Here is a 19,883-nt window from a genome sequence, read left to right on the forward strand (position 1 = left end):
AGAGAGAGAGAGAGAGAGAGAGAGAGAGAGAGAGAGAGAGAGAGAGAGAGAGAGAGGGAGAGAGGAGGTGGAGAAGAGGAAGGGAGTGTGAAGTTTCTATGCGAGACACTGTCGACGAGTTACCTCGTCAAAGACGGTAAGCAGATTTATGACCGAGCCGCTCGTAAATAACGAGAGCGCACCGACGGCGACGGCGCGCGCAACGACAACGGCGTCTGCTCGTCACACGACGGGGCCATCGTCGGTGAGCCACGCAACGAAATTGCAACTCGATGTCCGTCGCAACAGCGGGCGGGGGTGGTAGCGTCATCGACGCTACACTTTGCCCTTCCCCCGGCGGCGGCGGCGGCGGAGCCGTTCGAGGGTGAGAGCCCGAGCGAGCATTACGCTGCGGGATAGCATTACGAAGCGCAATCGAGTACGCGATATGAACCCCTTTCTTGGTCCACTCGATTTTTATTCCCGTCGTCAGCGCGGCACGCATCCTCAAGCGGCGATTTATCGCACGCGTGTTTACCCCCGAAACCCACTCGCGTATAAACGCCGATCGCGCTTACACTCGCTTACATTGGCGGCTGTGCGTGCGCGCGCGCGAGAGAAAGTGGTAAAAGAGAGAGGAAGGAAGGAGGAATAAGAAAAGAGAGAAAGAGAGAGAGAGAGAGAGAAAAACAAGAAAGAAAGAGAGGCAAATAGAGTAGAGATGGAAGGGAAATGAGAGAGAGAGGGGGAGAGAGAGAGAGAGAGGAGGCAGGCAAATAGAGTAGAGAAGGAGAGGAAATGAGACAGAGAAAGAGAGAGAGAAAGAGGGAAGAGAAAGGAGAGAGAGGAAATAATGTGTGTGTGTGTGTATATAGATGCACGCACGCACGCATGCATCTACACATATACGCACATACACACGCCACATACGCACGCACGCACCGACCAGCCGCGCACGCTTCCACGATTTTCGAGTGGTGGCACGTATATACGAGGCAACGCCGAGATACGAAGCGAGGGTGGATTTCCTGGGGCATGCGTACAACTCGCGGAATGACGACGGTAGGGTGGAAATCGCGGAGGTTCGAGGGTACGAGCGAGGGTGACACCCTGCAGTCTGACGCGGGACTTCGACCCCCGTGCTTTGCCAGAGGGTGAAGTGGCAGTCGATCCTCGGGCTGGTCGCGACTGGAGCAGCGTTCGCGCGAGCGGAAGTCGGTGCGCGAGTTCGGCCGTCGCGACGGACAGTCGCGGAAGGAGAGACGCGCGAGACCTGCCCGCGCTGAGGGCAGCGCGTCGTTCCTTCGTCGTCGCTCTTGAACGTTTTCGCACGAAACCCTTCGCGCCGAGGTCGGCAAGACTCGTTCGATGGGAACGCTCCGGAATGAGAAAAGAGAACGAGACGGAGGACCTGTGTTGATCGGATGCGACTTGATCGCGACGGCGAACGACGGGAAAGCGCGCACACGTGTAAGCTCGCTCGGCAAGCCTTTCGCGCGGAGGAACGCACCAATCGCCGGCCAGATCCGAGACGTCTCCCCCGAATATTGTTCCTCCCGTCATTATCGGATCCTTATTGAAAAAAAAAGGAGAGAAAAGAACTGAGTAAAAAGCAACGTCCGAGAGAGACTCTCGTCGCGAAACTCTCTTTTTCTATTCGATGTCCATTCGAGGTGCGCGACGTTTATTTCATTACACGGCGAAGCGCAACGAGGCGAGTAGACCCGTCGATCGCGCGCCGGGGTGCCGGAATATCAACGGGAAGTACGGGCATGATATCCTGGCAAGTGAGGCTCTGTCGCGAGTGTTTCGTTAATTAACACGAGATCGAAAACAGGGACAGGAGGAGAGAAGGAGGGCTTGCTCGCCATACAGGGGAACATCGTGGAAGGAGGAGCCGACGGAGGCCGCAGTCAGTCACGGTAAGTCGATTACTTCGTGGTCGATGATCAAACGTCGCTTTCATTAGCCACGGTCTCGGTCGCTGCGGTTAAACATTCCCGACACTCTCGTCAACCAACCTTGAATCAAAGATTCCATCACACGGCTAAATTAAACGGCCGCTCTCTGCCGCCGGGTTTCATTCTATTTTATCTCCCCCTTTTTTCCCCCTCTTTTTTCCCCCAGCTACTACCCGGCCGCCATCCGGTCGACGAACGTGTCTCGGTGTCCCTTCGCGCGATCGTTAATCATCGGCGGTCAAAGCTCGAGTCGAATGACGACGAATCGGTCGTGATTGCATGATCGCGAATTCGAGAGCCAGCTCTCGAGCGGAGAGACGCTTCATCGTAGCGAATTAACCATCCCCCCCCCCATCCCCCTTGGTCGTTCCCCGCCGGCGTATTTTTAAACGGCACGATAGCGTCGCGCCGAGAGGCGCCGTATATCCTAGAGAATTGCTTCCGGGCGCTGAATTCCGACGCGCGCGGAGTCTCACCCCGACGTGCCAAAGGCATCGCCGCCGCGTTGTTTCGCCCCGCACTATTGATTCAACGCGCAACTTCGTGCGGTTTCCAAGGATTACTACAAGTCAAATCGCTCGGCCGTTCGTCGTACGAATGCCTCGGCGAATAACGACGGCGACAGTCAAACAGGAAGAGAGAGCGAGAGACGGAGGAGGAGGGGAGAGAGAGAGAGAGGGGGAGGGAAGAAGGAGAGAAGGCACAGGGAGAGAAAGAGAGACGGCAGAATCCAGTCGACTCTCCGACGCCCGCCGTCGGCGTCGAGACGGCTCGTATCGACTCCCAAAGACGAGAAAGAAGCTCGTCCTTTCTCCATCCGCGACTTCCTCTACCTCCCGCCGGCACTTTATTCGGGATCAAAGCCGTCTATTCGACGATCATCGCGCGAGCACTCGGCCGGATGTAACTTCACGTTTCGCCGAGTTCTCGGCGGATGTACGCGCCGAGTCCCAAACGTAATTTCGGCCGTCTTGCGGCGCACGGGCTATATCTCGATCCGTCTTACGTAACGACTCTTAATGTGCCGTAACTCGCAACTAACGCGTGGGGCTCTGCCGAGGATTTACGCCGACTGGAACTTCGGGGTAATTTGGAACACCAGCGCGCGCGCGCGCGAGCTGCGAAATACTCGCGTCCGTTCGAAATCTCCCCTCGCAAGTGTAATTCTTTTTGATATTGGGAAGCTGTGTCGCCTCTCTGTGCGTGAGAGGGCTCTACTGGGTTGCGCAATAAGTAACTTCGGATCATGCAAGATAAAATGACACGGTTGCGTTCTTATTTACGTCGGTATATAATTTCACGAGACGCAATGTATGTGCCGTGTTGATCTACGATCTTCCGCCGCTCTTTGCGTAAATTTTGCTTCGCGAAATTATAACGGCGTGAAAAGATCATCTCGTTCCAGGTTGCCTGTGAAAAATCCGAAATTGCTCATTACACAACCCGATACATGGAGGAATGTGCATTTTCAGTCGCACGCGAAATGCATTTTCCATACGAAATTCTTCATTTTTTATATAAATACGTTTTCATGCTTGGAAATTATTTATATAAATACGTTTTCACGTACCATTTTTTATATAAATACGTTTTCACGTATAGGAAAGTATTGCTGAAATTGTATCTCATCAATCAATCATAGGTTTTTTTTTTAAAATAAGATATAATTTCAACATTTTTTGTTTGTATTTCCTATTGCGCGTTTATTTCTCATTTTACCGTTAGATGTTGTTCATATTTAATAATAATGATGAAATTTTAAGTATCTGTCAAGAGACTGCGACACAATTTCGGCAACCTTTCCTCTGAACGACAGAAGTAAAAATGTTTAATTTGTTCAGTTGGAGATATTAAAATGTTCATTAAACGTTGTTGAGTTAGAGATATTAAAACGTTCATTAAACGATATTAAACGTTCATCGCAAACGACGGTGTCGTAAAGCTCACTTACTTTGCATCACTTTTAAAGACAGCAATAACCCTATGCTGAAAGTTTCAACCACTTTTTTGCACGTTTGTCACGAACGGTCGTTCTTCAGTAAATCAGGTACCAATTTCTAACACTTCTGATTTAAGTGACATTTACCAACTTTTGCTCTTTTTCTCAAACAGAATAAGATTCGCCAATGCACGTCTGTCCGTCGTGTATTGTTGCGAGAGAAAGGCAGAGTAACGGGATTAAAAGCTTTTTTTCGCCGAACGTCCAAGATATACGTTACATCGCAACTTCTAATTCAATCTCACGTACGTCTAACGCGAGCAATTCGCCGCAGACTTCGCGGTAGGCGATAGTTTGGCGAAATTTGAAACTGTTACGAGGTTGTACGAACCACTCGGTCAAACGCTTAATTCGATTCTCGCAGCTCGAGGAACCCGTCCTCCCCGAGATACGCTTCTCTCTCTCTCTCTTTCTTTCTTTCTTTCTTCTGCTCATCCTCGCCCTCTCCTCCTTTCTCTGCCTCTCCATCGATCTACTCGCGGAAGAACATCTTCGTCGGCTCTTTGTCGTCGTCTCGTCGATCTCACCGAGCGGCGAAACGCTCGCGGAAGCACTTTCTCGCGCCATCGAATTTCGAGGACCACGATTTACGACGTAATTTCGATCGCACTATGCGCGCGCGCATCCCCGTCGCGTAATAACTCGCACCTTGACGTAATGCCATAGGCGAACGCTTTCATCCCGAAATTTGCGAAATCGTTGTCAGCCGTCCGTCCGCACGGACGTGTTTTATGGTCGCGTTCCACATGCAGCGCGAGCCACCCCACGGCATCTTTCGTTCGATCAATTCGAGGGCGCATCAGCGAAACCCTCACGTCGTTCGTGCCACCCACGCTAGGGGTGTCTATTAAATTGCTTCTTATTCTTACGAAAGATTTCTATCTCTCGATCGGTTTGAGATCGACTGTCTCTCGGCAAAAGAGTCGGCGCGGCTGCCTTTCGTTCGTTCGTCTCGGGCGGAGATTTGATTCGCAGTTGCGAATTCCCTGCGTTTCAGGACATTTCTCGAAATTATCTTGCTTTAATTCCAATTCCCGCGATCCCTTTCGTTGCGGGGCCGTTCTTACGATTAATTGCGACGCGTTCGCGTTTTACGGTTGACTCTGCGGAAAGTTCTTCGCCGGGGGCACGTGTCGCACCCTTTCGATCTACCTCGCAAAGTAGCCGGGGATGCGACTTCACGCCTCAACGGGCTCCCACCCCACGGCGAAAATCGTCAGGCACAATTTCACTTGATGAAAGTCACCGCTAAATGCGCGACAGGAGGTAATTTTTAACGCGAGCACGTCATTACGACGGGCGATTTCGTGCTGTAACGCACAATAGTTCTCTCTCTCTCTTTCTCTTTTTCCCTCCCTCTCTCTCTCTCTTTTAAGCCTTAATAAATTTTAAGTAAGATTATTTGAGAATATTGGCGGAAGGAATGCTTATATCAGGACTCGAATAATGTGTGCATTTGTGTTTATTTCACATCTTTTCTTTCCTTCTTTTATAAAATCTGTGTGATTTTTATTAATTCAAGCGTAAAAAATATCATTATTGATATTTTTTACGCTTGAACGGAATTTTCCCAAAGCACATAATAAATAAATCTCTCTTCCTCTCTTTCTCTCTCTTTTTTGTTCTCTTTCTCTCTCTGAGCGACCGGGATATCACCTAGTCGGAAATTATACTTATAATCTTTTATTTAGCTACGGGCTTTTCTTTTTTATTACAACGGAGCGACAATAATTTACGAATTATTCTTGTAACGTCAATATCGGAATGCAAATTTGGACATCGAATGTTATACCGAAAATGCCACGGCTGGGCTTTTTTGGCCGACAGTCCAAAAATCACGTGGAATTAATGGAAAAAAGGGGATACAGTACATTGGGGCGGGAATCTATTTATAAAAATATGTCACACCGTATAAATCTCATGTGCGCGTTCGCATGTACTTTCGCATATTTTCGTAATCACACGCGAGCCGTGAATAGCGTAATTTCTCCCCTTTTACCGCTAATTGTTGCGCACACGGGATATTATCATCCGTTAAAAACAGGCAACATTTCTTCCAATGTCGTCTCAAGCTTCTTTTTTTTGTTGACACGAAATAGACTCTAATTCTGCGCGGTAATTCTTGGAAATTCGCGCTAACCGTATTACTCCAGTGTATTTGCGTCACAAACTTTTCCATATTAGCGCGGATACCTTTTTGCAATAAACCACTGTCTGCTGATCTGCGGAGGCGAGTACGCGCATAAAGCGAGCCGTAACACGCCGGGAACGAAATCACCGCGTCGACCCATAATTGTCCTGCATTAACCGTTCCGCGTACTCGAAACGCGGTATCGCAAAAACTCCCCAATGCGATAAAAGCTGAAGTTGGGACGTTAAATACAATCGTCTACGAGTCGCGGACGTTGATACTTTGTTCCAGTCGTGCAAATTTAGTTAGTTCACCGTGAAATGGTTAAATTCCTCGCTTAAAAGTCTCTCGTTCTCTCTCTCTCTCTCTCCCTCCCTCCCAACCCTCCCTCCTTCTCTCCCTCTCTCCAGCTCGCGAGGGCGCGTTTCCTCGCTACCTGGCTGTCGGGCAAAGGCTGTCGTGTTATCGTGCCCTCTCGATCTACCCTGCGAGACTAGCCGCGCGGATGTAACTTCGCGCTTCATCGGGCTCCCCGCGAAGCGCGCACGAGTCCCCGACGTAATTTCAGCCGAAAGCAAACCGCATCTTAATACGCATTACACGATGACTTTTAACACGGCGAAACGTACAGCCCGTCCCAGCGCGGCCGCAGTCGTTTTGTCCGGCGGCGTTACTGCGCCGCGCGCAACTCGCAAGTTAAATTGCACTGCCTCGCGGAGCGGGCTATTGTTATGACGGTTCGCCGCGTTGTTCATCGATTTTGATGCGTATTTTCGCACTTGAATTGACTTCCGTGTTTGACTGAGAGATCGCGTCCGCGACTGCCGCGGTGTTGCGCGATAGGAACGAGCGATTCTCTTGGTCGAGAGAGAGAGAGAGAGAGAGAGATAGAGAGAGAGTCGCTCTCGCGCGCGCGCTTTCTAAATTAATCCGCACAAAGCATTTCCGCATTTTCGATTCCTTACAACTTCGGAACTACTTCGACGCCGCGAGACCTTTGCCTTGGATATAAAGGAGAAGCAACAACCGCGGGTCAGAGAGAAGTCATTTCGGAGGAGGGAAACGATGGGTTTCGGAAGTCCCGTACAGTCTCCACACACACGCACATACACAGCGCGCACCCAGTGCACTGCAAAAAATCTTACGTACACAGTACGTAAACAAATGTTCCAAAAAGTCCACTCTAAATTTTGTGTCGAAAATAACTCATTCATGTTCATTCGTGTGTTACTTATATTATGTACTAGTCTATATATAATGTAAATAACACACGAATGAACATATGAAGGAGTTATTTTCGACACAAAATTTAGAGTGGATTTTCTGGAACATTTTGTTTACGTACTGTGTACACAAGATTTTTTACAGCGTGTGCAATAGTGAAACAAAGCACTACGGGAAATATATATCTCTTCGAAATTCGCGCGGCTCTAAGCAAAACGTTATCGTATACAGTCGGTACGGGCGAGTATGTAAATGATGAATGAGCAATTTAACACGCTCGAAGGAAATACAAACTGTTTGGAATACCCGCGCTCAACCCGCGCGCCATAAACATCGCGAGTGTTTAACGGTCCGCTCCTCATTGTATCATCGCGTTGGTTAATTACTGTATTTTCCACTCGCGAGACGTGCCCCCTCTTTCATCGTGTGGTCCGCCTTCAAAAGTTCGCCGTACAGGTTTCGCTTTAGACCGCGCGACGCGACGGCACCGAGAGGGTCGACTTTATGTCTCAACAAAGGGACGAATTCGACGTACAGACAGGAAGAAGGAGTCCTCGCGGCGAGGCAAAGATCGAAGTGCCGAGCGTTGCGCTCGATTACTTCGGGCAAACTTAATTTCTCTACTCGGTTCCGCGCGGTCTTTGAAGCGAAATATCTCAATTTCTAAAATAAAACGACGCAAAAGAAAAAAAAACGAAAACATTGAAATTTATCTTCGTAGGATATATGGAGCGAATAGATATGAAAAAGCTGTTCCACAGATAAGGACGCCGATGGATCTATCCGCTTGACGACATGAACGATTATCATGCGAAACATCGTGCCCTTTCCGCTTGAAAGATGCATAACGGAAATGCGGATCAAGAACTCCAAGATTATACCTCGAAAATTGGACGCAATGCGACTCACTTGGCGAGGCCATTATGCTCGGTATAAAGGAACTCGGTGAAGTACAAAGTTCGTCCAATACTTTCTTTTAAGGTGAGCGTCACGGAAATTTGTCCCACAAAAGTCCACGGGGTGAGCGGACGGACAACACGCCGTACGATCTCCGAACGGTTTAATATAGAGCGTTGGTTCACTTTTTTTGCGCTTGGCTCAAGATTCCGTTCGCGTGGCGTGACGGGGTGCGGGCTTACGCGATAAGACCGAAGTTTCGTGACTTCTTGTTTGTGCAATTTATATATTCGTTCGCCGGGCAATTCCTCCGCGGGAAGTTTCGCCGCGCGAGCACGAAGGGCTGACTCGGTGAAGTCTGTAATGGGGTGATAGCGTCTGGATTGTAGTTAAATTGAGGGAAAATGAAGGATCCCGCCGAGTCTCTTCTCTCCCGTCGCAGCATACGTCAAGCGCCATGTGCAACGTTCGGTTCTCCAGTTATGAACTTATTAATGCCAGATGTAATCGGTCTTGCCTCACCGCGAGCATTCGCTCACTTCGTTTCGTATCGATTGCTCGCGAACATTGGTTTCACATTTCGAACAGGAGGCGAAAGTACTATATCCTGAACGCACACCTAATCTTGAACGTTCTTGCTGTTTTGATCTTTGAATACGAATATTTGAACATTCACTATAAAATAGATGAATATACACTAAAAAAAATAATTTTAATAGAAGTGGAATTCTCTAAATCTTAGAAGATTTTATTCTTATATATGGCCTCAAGAGGACTGCTTTGAAATCAAGAGAAAAATAATCTTAAACACAATTCTTAAAAATAGAGGAATTTCATATTGAATGTACAGTGCAAATCTATTTGTTTTTAATCTAAATTTTCTCTTATATATTACTTCAACTCAAAAATATTTCTTCGGATTCAATAAATTTTATCGCATCCACACGAAAGAAAGATCAGAAAAACTTTGACCGGAAATGATGCTTGTGTGCATCTGTAGATGTCCACTTTTAATGCCATATGAGATGAAAAACATCAGACTCGGGGCTGGGATCGAACCCAGGTTCTTCCACTTATCCGTCAACCGCTTTTCCCACTGAGCTATTTAAGACTTCAAGTTTGTGATATCTATATACCCAGTGAAAAATGTCTCGTTGATTAACATCAAAATGATATCAAACTGACGTCAATTTGACGATTTCAACATCGATTTGATTGAAACGTCAATAGTGAATTGACGGTGGAAGCTCTAAGCGTGGCACTTGGTTTCAACCAATCGACAGTACGCAGTGAAACAACAGTTCTTCGCGTCTCTCGTATTGCACATAAGACGGCATTGTGCTTCAAATTAACATATTCCTTTTGATATAGAGGAACACAATTAGAATAATATCTCATAAATGCACGATGAGTGGTTCCCTTTAATGAAAGATGAATATGCTTCTTGTATTTCTTTTAGAACATGGGGTTAAAGGAAAATTCACTTTGTACGTAGAATACTTTTTTTTAGGTGTACATATATATTTTTTATGTTAGAAGTTTAAATATAAATATTCGTATTTAAAGGAAAAGGCTAAATATTCGTATTTAAGATAAAACCAATTTTTGGACGCGTGTTTAATCCTGAACATTTTTGCTGTCTTAACATTTAAACACAAATATATATTTAAACTTTTAATATTTAATATATGTAAATATATTTTATGCTGAAAGTTTAAGTATTCGTATTTAAAGTGAAATATTCGTATGTAAAAGTTTCCAGATATACATCTAATTCTGGATATTTTTATTGTTTTGGTCTTTAAATACGAATATTTAAGCTTTTAATGTAAAAAATATTTATTTTTATTTTTTATAAAATATATATTTTATTTTCTAAATATATATATATATATATATATATATATATATATATATATATTTTTTTTTTTATGTCGAAATTGTAAATATTCGTATTTAAAGGCGGAAATCATAAAAATATCCAGGATTAGGTGTGTGTTCAAGTATTGGTATTTTTAACTTAATTTTCGCGTTCAATACGGAAAATAAATGTTTGGTTGGATGCAGCAAATTGCTGATGAATAATGAACGAACCAGAAAATTTCGGTTGCAGCTGTTAGAATTTTGTTCAAGTTAACAAGATTTCTGGTTGACTTGAACAAAGTTCTGGTAACTATAACCGGCATTTTCTGGCTCGCTCATATTTCGCCAGAGATTTGTCGAATCCAACCAAACATTCTTTCCCGCAAACAACTCTTGCTAAGAAGTATCACGAACGCGTCTGTGTCCCGAGAGAGTACACGCGAGGAAGTCATCTCGATCTGACGATTCGCCCGAAATGTTCAACGTAGAAACGACGTGCTGTGCGTCGCGTTTCTAGGCATATCAATTTTAAGAGAAATCCTCGTAGGAAAGAAGCGAAGCCGCGGTCTCGATATGACGTGCGAGGGATTAAAAGGGCGTGCTTTCTTGCGGCCTTTATCACACACATATATACATATATATGTATACACACACACACACACACACACACACACACACACACACACACACACACACACATATATATATATATATATATATATATATATTCCTACAGATATTATTTGTTATAAAAGCGGCGCAGTCTAGTAAAATACGCGCGACACGCTAAATAACGACCGCACTCTTGGACGCTCGTTGTGTGAGTGCTTATATAAGACCGGCTGACGCGAATACTTTTTGTCCACGGATGTTTCATATGTGGTGGCCGTCGTGCACCCCGTCAGACGACGGACTCATATGCGTCGCTAAATTGCACTCGCGTTTGCAAAAAGAAGAGAGAGAGAGGGAGGGAGGGAGGGAGAAGCAGAGAGAAAGAGAGGCAAAGAAAAAAAGAGCAGAGAGAGAGAGAGAGAGAGAGAGAGAGAGAGAGATTCGTGCAATTACACTGAACAGTCTTATTTCCGTGTTTTCTTCTCAGAGTTTCGCAGGTGCGAAATGCACGTCTCGAGTCAACTTCTCTTCTCGCGGATACATCGTCGCGAAACACCAAATATCTGCTTCGCGCGCGCGATATATAGAATTTATCGCGAAATTCGCGCTGTCTCGTTCCCCTTGCCGTAAAAGACAATAATTCCCGTTAAACCTCTCTCTTCGCGGCTTTGATTTCGTAACAATTCGTTCGACATCGGAGAGCCGTAGGGGATCCGACGTGTGGGATCCTTGTGAAAATCGAAATCATGCTGAAAGTTGGAAACTTGCCCGCGTAAACAAACATCTCGTCGTTTTCCCTCGGCATTTCTTTCAGTTAGCTGTGCGCTAACTTCGAGCACGGTAATCTGACGACGAGATGCGGACGAGCGGATCGGTTTATCGAAGTTTGCAGTAAGATGATTGCGGCGGACTCGTTGTAGAGCGTTAACTCCCGAGACGGGATGGACGACGGACGGACGACCGGGCCGGGGCGACGCTGTCAAATTTCATCCGACCCGCGAAATCTGATTTTCGCAAATTCGCTGCGTAGCACGCCGCGGCGGCCGGACGGAGAGGATCCGGGCGCGGAAGAAGCCCCGAAATTCGATTTTCGGGATTTGTGTACAGGTCATCCGCGCTAAAAGCGTGAGCTGCCGAGTTAGCGAATAAGCAGCCGAAGGGACAGGAAATTGGGAGAATATCTCTCGCGCTCTCTCTCTCTCTCTCTCGTTTTCTCTCCGTGCGGATCGTATCTGTCGCCTCTGCAGGCCAAAACAAATATGTGTTTGTTCGAGCTGTGGCGATGTACCGCCACAGAGCCTTCCAAGCCGGCTGCCAACAGCATGGGACGAAGTTCAAGCATGCGAAAAACTCGCGCTCTCGGCGCAAATATTTTTCTCATTATCGGTAACGAGCGGCGCGCTCGATTATCAATTACTGCACACAGAAAAATATCATTTCGTTGCCGAGAGAAGTGATTGCTCAGTTTACTTTCCTTTCTTTCGATGCTTCATTTTCAACAAGGAATATTTTCTTCATAATAGTCTCGAAATATTAAATTTGAAGAAAATTTATCGTCACATGTTGAGAAAAAAAAATTCTTATTTTCTTCACAAAAATGTTATAAAACTATGTCAAAAAAAAAGTTGATTCAACTCTACGTACCCTGAGAAAAAATACTTGATCGGCGGGATATAAGATATATCTGCAAAAATAAACTTTATTTCACAAAAATAAACTTTATATCCCATAAATAAATTTTCAAGTGTTTTTTCTTTCAGTTTAGTAGACAAGTCGAATTTTTATTTTACTTTAATACTCTCTTGCTTGAAGTGCGAGACTCACTAGGATTTGAAAAGTATTTTGAATAAATTTGTTGCTGATGACGAACTTGCGATAGATTTGCGGATTTATAAACTCATGAGATACTTTAAACAAATACATTTATACAGAGAAAAGAAATATTCGCAAATTTATTCGCGCATGCAGGATAAAAGTTTATTTCACATGAATAGACTTTATTTCACAGAAGTACGCTTCATTTCGCAGAAACAAACGTTTTATCCCGCAAACAAATTTTCAAGTATTCTTTTCTCGATATACTTGAACGCAGTATGTACTTTTCTGCGCGGAGAGAATATTATAGTTTCTTTTTCATATAAGTTCTTCTCAACTTTACTATGTTTTCAATTGTCCAGGCTTAGACCGTCAGCATGGTCTGTCTTGCCAAGGAACATACTCAATTTCGTTAGAGGCATAGATTTCGCGGGAAACATCCCGGAGATTCCGCATAACGAGTGTTTCAATAGTACACATTTCAATTCTCAAAATATAAGCACGTATAAAATGAAAAGAATTACTGGCAAATTACTGCAGAATGTCGATCTGTTCCTCGGTTGCAAAGTCCCATGCTAACTTTTACTACAAAATTCTCTCCGTGTATATGTGCGCGCGCCACGATAAGCAATCTGTTTCTCTTTCTCATTAGTCACGTTCGAGCACCAAGATCTCGCGATATCACGCATTGGTCGAAAAATATTATTCGGATTTATGCCACATGCAAAGCACTCTACATACGTCGGGATCGATATACCGAGGCCACGAGGAGAATCGGCCAGGATTCGCTTCTTATTTCGTGACAGAGTCGAGTGCATCTCGGCTCTGCGTACGACTTCTCCGTTCCTGCCGAATCCCAGTCGGCGGATTAATCGCGAACACGTACGTTACGTCACAGAGTTTGCCGATAGTTCGCGCGCGACACACTTTAAACTGTAATCTTCAGGCTGACACGACGCGACGCGCGGTATGTGCGATACAAACTGCACGCACGGGATGCGTTGTAATCGCGGTTAATACCCGAAATTAAATACGCCAGGAGTTTAATTATGGGAACTATCGAGCTAGCACGCGCGCGCGCGAACCAGTCCAGCTATGCATTGACGCAGCAATGTGTTTCTACACGTCGCTAAATCGTCGGTCATAGGAGGCATATTAATTACACGGTGATCGACCGCGCGCGAGATTCTGATCCAGCAATTACGTGGATTCATCTCGTCACCCGAGCCGCCGCGCTGGTTCGCATCGCTGACTCTCTCTCTCTCTCTTTCTCTCTCTCTCTCTCTCTCTCTCTCTCTCTCTCTCTCTCCTCTTTCTCTCTTTCTATTTCTCTCTCTCTTTCTCTCTCTCTCTCTTTGCCGGCAATCGTTAACCACTCCGAAACTACAAACTATAAACGTGAAATTTGCCCGCGCCCGGGCGTTTCTCACGGCGTCGTTTCCTCTCGCCCGCTCATTTTCACCTTTTCGCGGAGAATTCCGCGGAAAGTCGTGGAGCGCTCTCGAGGATCCTCGACTGAGCCGTTGAAAAATAGGCCAATTAAGGGAGAATGACGTGAATGGAAATAGAGAAAGGATTGTGCGCGCTATTAGCGCGTAATATCCTCGAGAACTTACCGTGTTAATGAAGCCTCTGCGTTCGTGGTTTCGCGTTCGATCGGAGCTTATTGTGTGATCAACTTGGTATATCTTCGAGAGAGGGAGGAGAGAGAGTGAGAAAAGGAGGACAGAGAAGGGGTTGGTTCTCTTATAAACGAACAGCAATTATTAGTAAGCCGTGATATAAATTAAAGCCACTGCTGAAAAACACAATTTCGACCTTCGCCCGAAGTGCGAAGTTTTCAGCAGAAATTTCCATTTAAAAAGCACATACGCACATATACATACACTCACACACACAGATATCATCAGGAAATATCATACCGCAGCAATTACGAAGTGGAGGCGTAAATAAAAAGCAAATACGGTGGTGCGGCTTGCGAAATCCAATCGACAGTGGTCCCTTGTCGATTCCAATAATTCGGTTTGCTACCGCACATATCCTCGCGTGTATATCGTTCTGTGTGGTCGGTGCGATTGCCAATCCATATTATGTTTCTTAATATACAGCTGTTATATAAATTTTACACGTTCCATCATTTGTAATTGCATTGGTAATTGCTATCCGCGCGGTGTGATTTGATTTTATAAATCACTCGCCAAAATTCGCGGATGCGATTCTCTCTCTCTCTCTCTCTCTCTCTCTCTCTCTGCGTTCCCTTTTATTTTACCGAAATTCACATCAAATCAAATCCACGCAATAAAGAAAAAAACACGTAACTGCAAAAGCTCGCGAAAGGTTTCCCCGTGCCAAAAAAAAAAGACCGAGTTAAAAAAGCGCTTGCCGCGTAACGGATTTGTTCTTCGCAATTAATTCCGCGCGCTCATAAATCACGTGTAGCGCTATAATTTGATAATATATTTAATTCTGCCATTCTCGCGTGCGCGACTTTCGTACACGATGTGAAATTATTTCAAATTCCATATGCTTCGGGAATAAAATGAGGAATCACGGCGCACTTATATCGTGATGTATTAATTAATGTTTTAATGCAATCGGCAATCTGTACGTGATCTCGCACGTGTGTATATATATATATATATATATATATATATATATACAAATTTATAAAGTAATATTGCTTATTTTCTGTGGAGGATTAAGTAACGAAGTTTGATGCAGGTAATGAAGGGTACATGTGTATAAGATTAAGGCCAATTCGCTCCGTTTGTCAAGGTGGTCGTGCCGATCGATTCCCGTCGCGTCTCGACACGTACAAGTCGTGCATATGCATAAGATCGCGTCAACCGTTACCCTTTTTTCGCTTCTCTCTCTCTCTCTCTCTCCCTCTCTCCTTTTCTCCTTCTCTCTTCCTCTCTCGATAGGACTGTCGAAAATAAGGAGCGGTTTAGAAAACTGGCGCGAGCGCTCGCGCAATCGATCATGACGGTCGCCAGTGGCCTCGGCACTTTGGAGAATTAAATTCCGTCACACAGGCGCGAGAGAGAAAGAAAGACAGATAGATAGATAGATAGATAGAGAGAGAGAGAGAGAGAGAGAGAGAGAGAGGGACGTGGTATAAGCGTCGTGCGAATACTAAACTTTTCCTTCCTGTTCTGCGAGACGGAAAGAAACTCATCCTTGGTATCGACATTTTTCGACAATAAATCACCGCGGATACAAAGAACGCTTAATGCGTCCCAACGTTTCCAGCGTAATTTTATTCTCATTAATATAGACGTTCGCCCACGATCTCCCCCTCGACGACAGTCGATAATAACGGTGCGACGAGATACGATTATGAGCAGCAGCTTCTGCGACGAGGCCGCGCCTCTCGAGATCTCCTCCAACGAAGACCCGATCGATCGATCGATCGGGCCGTCATCGATCGCGCCAGCGCTCTCGGCTTTCAGCGCCAGAGCTTTCGATAAAAAAAAAAAAAAAAAAAAAAAAAAAAAAAAAAAAAAAAAAAAAAAAAAAAAAAAAAAAAGAGAAAAACGAGTTTTGGTAATAGGCAGTTGTTCGTATCTCGACGCGTGGGATTGGTTGCGTTTCCGCGGCGATTTTCCGCTCCTGGCAAGCGAGGCGGAACTTCACCCTGTGCAGAGCGGAGCAGTCGCGGAAGAGACCGGTCCCCAGATCCGTCGCGGTATCGCGTGATCGCGCTCGATCGTGTATGCACGCTCGCTCGGGGAAGTGACTGTTGGAAAATGTAAAGTCGGAGAAATTGCACAACGCGCTCAAACGAGCACGTCGCGTCGTGAAATTCCCACGACACCGTCGACGATTTGCGTCGCCCTGCCCAATGAGACTTCCCGTGCTACACCGCGTGCTTCCCTGAATCTCCGTTTTGATACGACGTCTCGTAAACGTCTCTATCCGTACGATTATGGTTACGAGCGCTGCCTTTCTTCCCCTTCTTCATTTTTTCTTTTTACTCTCTCCCTCTCTTTCTCTTCCTCCCTTCCCTCTCCACCCGGAATGCCGTATACCGTGATAGTCACGTACGCGAATAACAATTTTAGTGGCGGCGCGTTGCGACAAAGCCGGCCAGCTTCTTTCTATCGGGGGGCGCGCGTGTACATATACAACATAAAAAAAAGGAAAATAAAAAGAAGCTCCCTTCGTATGCACCTAATTTCGCGAGCTATGATTCTGATCTGGTTCACCGTGACTATGTTGCACTGTAATTACGTAACCGTGATAAAGAATTCTCTCTCCTTTCTCTCTTCCTCCTTCTGCTCTCTCTCTCTCTCTCTCTCTCTTACTCTCTGCTTGCACTGACTATGTGTAGGACAGTCTTGTTCAAGAAGTTTTTAGATCTTATTCCGAGTTGGAATAACTAAGAGTTAATAAGTTGGAATAAGTGAAATACTCTACCATCGAATGTAAGATAAATTTCTATTTGTTGTTATATTAGACAAGAGTAAAACGCGAGACTAAACTAATAAAGTTAAATTCAACTGAGTCTTCTTATCTCTCTAACTTAATTCATCCTATAGTATTAAGGTCCTAACCTATATAATTATCTTACTTAATTCATTTTATATATTAATAAAGTCATATTTCGCTTTCCATAACACTCCTAAACATTGTATATTTTCATGAAATAATTTTGTTAAAACCATTACGTTTCTCGCTACCAAAAATTACGGTTTTCGCTTGCATATTGTGTTTTCTTCGTAGCGCGCTGGAGGAGACCTAATTGCATAGCGACTAATAAATTATGCTTCTCTTTTTCTTTCTACCTCTCGCTCCCCTTTATATCATTGCAAAATCTGTGCTTGCGGGACTTAACAATTATTGCCGTGATATTGTAAACGTAAAATCTACGCGCGCTAGACCACGGAACTGGGTCGTGAAAGAAACGTGTGCGAAACGTGAAATCAATGTCAAATGGTTACTCTCCTCTCCCTCCATCTCTCTTTCCCCTGTGCGAACACCGTTCTCGACGAATCTCGATTCGCGCGGAGATAAAATGTCGCTGTTACGCGGTAAAAACGATCGCGAAATCTCGACGCTACGCTGACGCGCGCGTATGTGTGTGCGTGTCGTAGTGTCTTCGCGTGTGCGATTATAGATGTGACTTTTTCTTCGATGGATTATCGCCTTGGGCTGCGTATGCACGGTCACGTATTCCACGCAACAAGATCAGCCGAAACGAGCTCGGAGAGGGCTTTACAAGAGAGGCGCTTGCGCCGGGACAGAATGAGTTTCGCGAGGAAACGTGCCGGGACGGAAAATCCGGTTGAAAACATGAACGGTCAGAAACAAGCGTGGAAAAGTGGCGGCGCTTTTAGCGATAGCTTTCGCGCGTGTTTCGAATCGGGAATTGCGGCTATCGGACAATTAGGCGCCGTACTTAGGCCAGAATAAAGGTATAAAGTTACGTACGTCGCTGTTCAAATAAACGGACACACACACAGGGAAGTAGAGACTGCATTTAGACAAATTTTATTTGCTGTGAATATTTCATAAGTTTACATATAACTACAAATCCACTATAAATTCGTCTTAAATGTCAAATGTGCTCAAATAATATTCTGAGTCCGTAGAGTAAGTTGAACATCTCAATAAAGGACATTAAATTAAAAGGAGTAATCGATTTGCTTTTTTTAATTACAATCTACATACACGGAGAGTATTTACATATTTATGTATTACGTATTTATATATTTATGTATTATGTATTTATATATTTATGTATTACGTATTTATATATTTACATATTTACATATTTATTACATATTTATATTACATACATATTTTTACAGTTTCTTTTCATATAAATTCTCTTCAATTTTACTATGTCTTTAGTAGTGCAGGAATAGACTGTCAGTAAGATCTGAGATTATTTTTGAACTATTATCAAAGAAATATTTCTCTTTGAAGATGATCATAAGAAAAAAAACAAAATGAATAGTCGCTTTTCTTAGCAGTAGAATGATTATTTTGTGTGTGTCTGTTCATGTGTGTGCAACAGATCGGATAATTAAAAGAACAATCGCAAACGGAAACCGTAAGAAGAAAGAGAAACCCTCATTTGAAATCATAAAGGCAACTTTTTCATATTGTATAAGTATGGATTCGATGCCACTTTGGCGATATCTCGTTCAAATTTACTTTTATCGCGGAGGGGATTCAACTCTGAAAAATTCATAGCTATAAGAATCACAAATTCGAGAATTTCTTCTCGCTCACGACGTTGGCCGGAACGTGATGTAAATGAGACTTCCCTAAGTTGACCGACTTTACAACTGAATTACGGTTCCGCTGTAACATGTCGTAAAATGTTAACTATGCGACCACGATAATCACGTTTATCCCGGATTGTCACTCACTATGACAGTCACGTACATATGCAGAATCACGTATTGCAATTTTGCATGGCAACCTGACGGAACAAGATCAACGGAAATGAGCTTCCAAAGCGCTTTGTAGAGAAGAGTCGGTTGTATTTGAACGAAAGAAAGATTTAGCTGGAAAACAAGAGAGAGAGAGAGAGAGAGAGAGAGAAGGGAAGAAAGCGAGGAAGGTGCAAGAGGCGCGAAAATTCAGTTTGAAACTAACGGCGAGAGTCGATAGGAACGCTGCAAAGGGAGATAGAGTTTTTATGTCGGAACGAGGATGGCGTCGCGTAGATACGAGGGATGGAGAAGTGGTATTTACCCGCGGTGGATATGTAAGCGAAGCTGTAAATAACGGTTTCCATCTCTGTCTTTCTCTCTCTCTCTCTCCCTCCCTCCCTCTTTTTCTCTCTCTCTCCCTCTCACGACTGTATCCTTTTTTCCTCGTCTAGGTTCTCCCGGCGTACGCATTGTGAGAGATTGTATTTCATCGCGTGGGTGGATCGTTGGAAAAAGGGCAAAAGAGAGGAGGACTTTTATCCGTGGCAATTATAACGCCCTTTGCGAGGTTCCTTTGTCCGCGACACGAGAGCACCGCGCGCGCATCTGCGGTCACTGGTAAACACGCGTTTCTATTTGGCGGGAAAAAGGGAGTGCGCCAAAAGGAATAGTTGATAATCGCTCAAGGGACGTTCTCGCCATCGTTCCTATCTCGCACGAGCTTCGTTAAACTGAGAGAACTCGCGTCGGCGAGTCCTTCCTCTCCGTTACGTTCTGATACATGGAGCGCCTTCTACGTCGACGCGTGATTCCTTTCATATCGCTTCTCATATCGTCCGAATAGTGAAATTTTATGGAGCACGTTCCAGTTAGTGCTACAATTTCCGCGCTCAATCATATTGCAATACTAAGGCAAAACTTTCGCGCCGCCGAACAAATTTCGATAAAGCGCGGGAAATATATTAAGTTACGGCTGCGGGAAATCAGACGTAACTCACTCTCTCTCCCTCTCCCTC

At 44.9% G+C, this 19,883-nt stretch overlaps 1 protein-coding gene across 1 annotated transcript in view; it reads left to right on the forward strand.

The window, feature by feature from the left end:
• Positions 1–1,146: 1,146 nt before the first annotated feature.
• LOC116840727 overlaps positions 1,147–19,883 on the forward strand; it is a 160,648-nt gene continuing 141,911 nt past the window's right edge. Inside the window, exon 1 of the mRNA XM_032807829.1 lies at positions 1,147–1,901. The gene's annotated coding sequence lies outside the window, so the exon portion shown is untranslated. The remainder of the gene's footprint in view (positions 1,902–19,883) is intronic.

Source organism: Odontomachus brunneus, unplaced genomic scaffold, assembly GCF_010583005.1.
Source record: "Odontomachus brunneus isolate Ranch 3 - 2012 unplaced genomic scaffold, Obru_v1 Obru_scaffold_011, whole genome shotgun sequence".
Classification (NCBI taxonomy): domain Eukaryota; kingdom Metazoa; phylum Arthropoda; class Insecta; order Hymenoptera; family Formicidae; genus Odontomachus; species Odontomachus brunneus.